This window comes from Pseudoliparis swirei, chromosome 16 (assembly GCF_029220125.1).
Source record: "Pseudoliparis swirei isolate HS2019 ecotype Mariana Trench chromosome 16, NWPU_hadal_v1, whole genome shotgun sequence".
In the NCBI taxonomy this organism is placed as follows: domain Eukaryota; kingdom Metazoa; phylum Chordata; class Actinopteri; order Perciformes; family Liparidae; genus Pseudoliparis; species Pseudoliparis swirei.
The window spans coordinates 18,899,707-18,907,486 of record NC_079403.1 but is presented as its reverse complement, the minus strand read 5'-3'; the positions used below and the strand labels follow the sequence as shown (position 1 = coordinate 18,907,486).

The following is a 7,780-nucleotide window of genomic DNA, read 5'->3' as shown; positions in this document are numbered from 1 at the left end:
CCCCAGAGGACATTTCCTGCTGACATCGACGATCCCCCTGAAATTTCCTCTTGCACCACCAGAAGATTATCCTTTTTTAATTTTTTTTACACACAACCACGGTCACCATAGGATGAATTGTAGAATGTCACTATGCTTAAACACTCAAATAAGATGGGGAACATGGTACAGATTTTCACATCAAACCTTGCTCACATACAGCTCTTCATTGACGTTTATTGATTCTTTCTGAGGTCCAGCATGACCTAGCAACAGCAGCATTTTCTAATATTTATTTTCTAACCTTACAGTAAATGTTGGATCACAATTTAATTGGTGCATGAATCATGCTTGTTAAGCATTCCCAGGGCTGTGCATTAAATGCTTCATAAGACGGGCCAAGTGAACATAAGTTTCCAAAATCCTTCCTCTCCCCCCAGGCGCTGGAGTGTGGGTGTCTGATTCTCAACCCTGTATCACAAAAATTACGTTCCCCCAGACCTAAAATGCAATTTGCAGTTACGTTTGACTGAAATGTATTTCTCTCCAAATTACGTTTGACAAACGTTTTTCTCTCCAGATTACGTTTGTATTTGACGTATTATAATTACAAATACGTCTCTGATGAACGTATCTTTGCCGTTTGTTATCTCTCTTAACGTAATTTTTGTGATACAGGGTTGCTGATTCTGGCTGCAGGCCCACCTGTGTCTTATGGGCCGACAGAAAAAAACGGTCTAATTGTTTATTCCTATGCTTAAATGTCAGGAAACCTTTCATTCATATTTATTTTGTACTGAAGCTATTATAAAAGGCTGGGTGAAACTGTTCTGCCTTTTGTTCCTTAGGAAGTACCGTCCCCGAAATCTCCCCAGGCACTTACAATTGCAACCCTGCAACAAAAGTGAATGCTGCTCTCTGTCGATGTGCGTCACTCTGGGAGTGTTTTCCTGCATCAATATAACAAGAAGTGGTGTTGGGCAACTTTCAGAAGTAATTTGTATTAATTATCGCCACCTCTTGTTAGCGCTAATCACCACTCGTCTCTCTGCCAGTTGTGACATGAACGGATACAATTCGCATTTCACACATAAGGGAGAAAGGCAACTTGTGAAATGTCATCATATTACAAACCTAACCAAGAGCACATTTAGAAATAGACTCCCCGCGAAAGTGTCTTCTCTTAAACCTGAAGACCCAGCAGGCAGCTTGGCAGCGCAGTTGGTGGCCTTTAAACTAACATGCATAATTACACTTTATTTTTCCTCTGTAATATACAATAAAGACGCTAACTGGACCCACCCTTAAAGCATGCCCAGAAACCAGTCAGACTAAACAATCGTCTCCCATATAACGGAGGCTATGTTATCAAGTTAACATGACTTTGTAAGGCCCTGCTCTGTGTGTCCTCTGTGTCTACTCTATCGGCATTTCTCAATTCAAAGTACACGAGTACAGACTTGTGTTCTTTTGGAGTCTGGACTTGGGAGTCTGGTCTTGGGAGTCCAGACTCCGGAGGACGGGAGGACGGTCTTTCTGGGATTGGAACAGCAGCTGACTTGATGACGTCACCACATCAGCTGTTCTTGCTCCTGGGTTTACTCTAATTATTCACTGTAAATTATTTTTTACAGTCAAATAAACAAAACATCCTAAAATTACATTCCGTGACTCAACAACAGTAGTATTTATAAAAAGTCAATTGTCAGTAGTTTATTTTCTCCTCCGCTACTGTTTCCGGTTGCTGGTGAAATGCATTCTGGGATATATGCTGGTCAAAGTACGCACAAGTCTCCTCTGATGCATCCTCCGGAAAGTGGGAGGATCAAGTCACATCCGGGCATTTTGACCGTGCTTTGCGAGAAGCGAACTTTGAATTGGAACATGTACTCGGGCTGAGACTGATGACGTTTCACGAGTCACGAGGACACAAGTAGAGGAAAGTACGCACAAGTACGCATTTTGAGAAACGTCGTATGTATTCTCTGTCTCCTTGATTGTTTCATTCCCTGCACCTGGCCTCAGCCACTCTCGTCTCGTTACTGTCTCATGTCGTACACCTGTTCTGTATGGGATGGCGATGAGCCACGGGGAGCAGGAGTCGGACGGGAGGCTGACTGGCCACGAGGAACCGGGAAAGGGGAAGCCAGCGACAGAACAGCCGGAAGCAGGACAGTGGGAGTCAGGGGCGAAAGAGGGGGAGCTGGAACCGGCCAGGACGGCGGCGGAACCAGGGGGACTAGGGCCGGGCCGGGACAGCAAAGGGGCACTGGGAACTAGAGCCGGCCGGGACGACGACGGGTCAGGGGGAACTGGGAATGGCAGGGACGGAGAGGGGACAGAGGGAACTGGGACCGGCAGGGACGGAGAGGGGACAGGGGGGACTGGGACCGGCAGGGACGGAGACGGGACAGAGGGAACAAGCAGTTCACCAGGATACAGGACCGACCGGGGCGGCAACGGGTCACAGGGAACTGGAGCCGACCAGGGCAGCAACGGGACTTTGAAGGGGTACTGGAACCGTCAAAGGGGCACTGGAAACTGGAGCCAGCGAAGGAGCACTGGGAACTGGACCCGGCCAGGTCGCCGGGGAATGGTGCCGGCGACAGGACTCTGGTGAATGGAGCCAGCGACCGAACACTTGGTGATGGAACTGGCAATGGAATACCGGGAGCTGGGGTCGGCGGGGGCTGCGAGGCGGCAGTGGGAACTTGCGGCACGGAGGCTGCAGCGGGAACCGTCGTGGGCTGCCATGGTGGAAAGACCAGATTGTAATACACGCCGGTGGTAATGACGCCCGTCGGTCGGAAGTCACTAAAATTAATGTGGAATCGGTGTGTGCTTATGCCAAGACGTTGTCGGACACCGTAATTTTCTCTGGCCCTCTCCCAAATTTGCAGACAGACGAATTGTATAGCCGAATGTCGTCTTTCAACCGCTGGCTGTCGAGGTGGTGCCCAGCGAATAATGTGGGCTACGTAGACAACTGGAAGACTTTCTGGGGAAAACCTGATCTGATGAGGAGGCGGCATTCATCCCACGTTGGACGGAGCGCGTCTCATTTCTGCGAATATGACCAAGTTGATCACCGGACTTAATCTATGACAACCCAGGGTTCAGATCAGGAACCGGGAGCAGAGTTGTAGTTTAACACCCTTCTCTGCTCTTCCATTCGAGCAGTTACCCACCCTTGACTTTAGAGTAGAGACTGTGTCTGTCCCACGGCCACTTCAATTAAATAAATCAAAAGTAAGCAGAAGAGGAGTCGTACACAATAACCTTATACAAGTTAACACCATTATTTCAGCAGTGCAACAAAATAGGTCTATTAAATGTGGTCTCCTAAATATTCGATCTCTGTCATCTAAAGCTGTGTTACTGAATGATTTAATATCAGATAATCACATTGATTTATGTTGCCTAACTGAAACCTGGCTGAGCCATGAAGAATATGTCTGCCTGAATGAATCGACTGCTCCAAGTCATATTAATACTCACATTCCTCGAGGCACCGGTCGAGGAGGTGGAGTAGCAGCCATCTTTGAATCGAGCCTATTAATTAATCCTCAACCAAAATTACACTACACCTCATTTGAAAGCCTTGTTCTTAGTCTTTCACATCCAACCTGGAAAACACTACAGCCAATTCGATTTGTGATTCTGTACCGGCCACCAGGTCCATATTCAGAGTTTATATCTGAATTCTCAGAATTTATATCAAGTTTAGTTCTTAAAACCGATAAAGTTATTATTGTTGGAGATTTTAATATCCATGTGGATGTTGATAATGATTGCCTTAGTGCTGCATTCATCTCCTTGTTGGACTCGATTGGCTTCTGTCAGAGAGTACAGAAACCCACTCACAGCTTTGGCCACACGCTTGATCTTGTTCTTACTTATGGCGTTGACATTGAGCATTTGAACGTCTTCCCACAGAATCCTCTTCTGTCAGACCACAACCTCATAACTTTTGAATTTATACTACCGGAGTGTACTCCGTTAGTCAAAAGTTTCTACACTAGATGTCTAACTGATAGTGCTGTAGCTAAATTTAAAGAAGCGATTCCTTCTGTATTTGATTCGATACCACGTCTCAATATAACAGAGGACTCCTGGTCTAACTTTAGTCCGTCCCAGATTGATCATCTTGTTGACAGTGCCATAGGCTCTCTGAGAATGACACTGGACTCGATAGCCCTCTGAAGAAGAAGACAGTGAGGAAGAGGAGGTTTGCTCCTGGTATAACCCTCAGACCCGCAAACTGAAGCAAGCGTCACGAAAGCTTGAACGCATATGGCGTTCAACTAATCTCGAAGAATCCCGCTTAGTTTGGCGAGATAGTCTTAAAACATATAAGAAGGCCCTCCGTAATGCCAGAGCAGCCTATTACTCATCAATAATAGAAAAAAATTAAAACAACCCCAGGTTTCTCTTCAGCACTGTAGCCAGGCTGACAGAGAGTCACAGCTCTGTGGAGCCGAGCATTCCTATAAACCTTAGTGGTAATGACTTTATGAACTTCTTTAATGAAAAGATTTTAACTATTAGGGACAAGATTAATAATCTCTTGCCCATAACCAGTGCCAATCTGTCCTCAAGTGGAATGGCCTTGGAAACCGCTGTATGCCCTGGTGTATATTTGAGGATTTTCTCCTATCAACCGTGACCAATTATTTTCAACGGTTTCTACTTGAACACGTCTACCTGTCTCTTGGACCCCATCCCGACGAGGCTGCTTAAAGACGTTTTGCCTTTAATTGGCGGCTCTCTATTAGATATTATCAATGTGTCTCTGCTAACAGGCCACGTACCACACTCCTTCAAGGTGGCTGTTATTAAACCTCTCCTGAAGAAGCCCACTCTGGATCCAGAGGTATTGGCTAACTACAGACCGATCTCTAACCTCCCTTCCTCTCCAAGATCCTTGAGAAAGTGGTCGCAAATCAGTTGTGCGACTTTCTACATCATAATAGTTTATTTGAGAAATTTCAATCAGGATTTAGAAAACACCACAGCACCGAGACGGCACTGGTGAAAATTACAAATGACCTCTTAATGGCAGCAGATAAAGGACTCCTCTCTGTCCTGGTCTTGTTAGACCTTAGTGCTGCATTCGACACCATTGACCATGACATCCTGTTACAGAGACTGGAGCAGTCGATTGGCATTTCAGGCACGGCACTAATTTGGTTTAAATCCTATTTATCAGATCGATCTCAGTTTGTATTTGTAAACGATGACGCCTCGATAACCACCAACGTTAATCACGGAGTTCCACAAGGTTCTGTGCTTGGACCAATTTTATTTACCTTATACATGCTTCCTTTGGGCAATATTATCAGGAAACACTCCATAAACTTTCATTGTTATGCAGATGACACTCAACTATATTTATCGATAAAACCAGAGGAGAGCAACCAACTCTGTAAAATTCAAGCATGTCTTAAAGACATAAAAACATGGATGACCTGCAACTTCTTGATGTTAAACTCAGACAAAACCAAGTAATTTTAATCGGCCCTGAGCACCTCAGAGATCAATTATCTGGTGATGTGGATTCTGTAGACGGCATTGCCCTGGCATCCAACACCACTGTAAAGAATCTTGGCGTTATCTTTGATCGGGACTTGTCCTTTAACTCCCACGTAAAGCAAATCTCAAGGACTGCATTCTTTCATCTACGTAATATTTCAAAAATCAGGCACATCTTGTCTCAAAAGATGCAGAAAAATTGGTTCACGCGTTACTTGAGACTGGATTACTGCAACTCCTTATTAGCAGGCTGCTCTAATAAATCTCTTAGGTCCCTCCAGTTGATCCAGAATGCTGCAGCTCGTGTTCTCACTAAAACTAAGAAAAGAGATCACATCACTCCTGCACTAGCTGCTCTGCACTGGCTCCCAGTAAAATCAAGAATCACTTTTAAAATTCTTCTCTTAACCTACAAAGCCTTGATTGGTGATGCTCCATCATATCTTAAGGAGCTTGTCGTACCATATTGCCCCACTAGAGAGCTACGCTCACTAAATGCGGGACTACTTGTAGTTCCTAGAGTCTTAAAAAGTAGAATGGGAGCCAGAGCCTTTAGTTATCAAGCTCCTCTTTATGGAACCAGCTTCCAATTTCAGTCCGGGAGGCAGACACAGTCACCTCGTTTAAGAGTAGACTTAAGACCTTCCTCTTTGACAGAGCTTATAGTTAGGGCTGAATCAGGTTTGCCCTGGTCCAGCCCCTTGATATGCTGCTATAGGCTTATAGCTGCCGGGGACGTTTTAGGATGCACTGAGTACCTATCTCCTCTTTTTCTCTCCTTAAGGATGAATTTTCATCTCTCAATCACACGTTACTAACTCTGCTTTCTCCCGGAAGTCCTTTTGACTTTACGTCTCATGGGGTCATCGGACCCTATGAGACGGCATAGATCCCATCTGCCTGATGGATCGTCTGGGTCGTGGAATTCCTGCTCATGACTACGCCACTGTCCTGTTGAGACTCCGCCCACTCCTCCTCCCCACCGCCATCTGCCTGATGGATCGTGGAGGTCTCCATCGTGGAATATGCCTACTATGAACTATTCATACACTCTGTCATATTCATTGAATGTATTTTAACTCTAAATCTGTCCTTCTGTACACATTACATCTATTGCATCTGTCCATCCTAGGAGAGGGATCCTCCTCTGTTGCTCTCCTGCAGGTTTCTTCCCTTTTTTTCCCCCCTGAAGGGTTATTTGGGAGTTTTTCCTGGTCCGATGTGAGGTTTTGGGGCAGGGATGTCTATGTGTACAGATTGTAAAGCACTCCGAGACAAATTTGTAATTTGTGAAATTGGGCTATACAAATAAACTGAATTGAATTGAATTGAATTGGGTAGAACGGCTGCAGGGGCTTGGGCTGATAGCCAGGCTGCTGGGGCTGGTATACGGCAGTGATGTATAAAGTACCCAAAAGTCATACTTGAGTAAAAGTAAACATACTTGACTGGAAAATTACTCAAGTAAAAGTATTAAATGATCTGATATTTATTGTACTTAAGTATCAAAAGTAATTTTCTGATATTAAATGTACTTAATTATTGAAAGTAACAGTAAAAATAAATGCTGTTAATAAAAAAAACAAAGGGTCAGAATTTTGAGAATTATGAAGTTTATTTGTTTGGGTGCAGTGGCCACCATGAACAAGGAGTATGAGCTAATATGAACTTAGCATTATATGAATACTATGGAATTACAAAAATATAAAAACACAATTAACACAGAAAAAAGCAGTACCAAAAGTAACAACCAAAATCATCACTTGAAACTGACAAAATTCTTGTTCATCTTCAAAAGAAGTTGATTTTCAAAATGGACAGATTTTAGTCTCGCTCTTCTTGGGCTAAAGACGAGTCCTGCAACGCTAAAGAGCCGTTCACAGGCCGCTGATGCAGGTAGAGGTGTGTTTAGCTTCACAGACAGCTTGCCCACAGTTGCGAAGGATATCAGCAAGTCAATGTGATCTGCTGAACAGGTCAAGTCTCCATCCAGCTGTTTGTTGCTGTCATGCACTTGAGATGACGAAGAAGAAGTCCTCTTCATCAGATGAACAGGACCTGGTGGCATCACCTAACTGCAGGGAGGGTTCTTCCATGTGCTGCTTGATGTAGTCCATTCCTGAAATAAAGTGAGGGTATTATATACATGATAGAATTAATAACACTTCCTAACATGACATGACCCCAACCAAAAGTTTTGTACAAAATAGTTTGTTTTATTTGAGGTTTATACATTTAGTTTCATGCACTGTCCGTGCATCCAAAATTG

General features: G+C 44.3%; 1 pseudogene; it reads left to right on the top strand.

Annotated features, from left to right (window-relative positions):
• Positions 1 to 2,053: 2,053 nt before the first annotated feature.
• LOC130206668 (uncharacterized) overlaps positions 2,054 to 7,780 on the top strand; it is a 36,183-nt pseudogene continuing 30,456 nt past the window's right edge.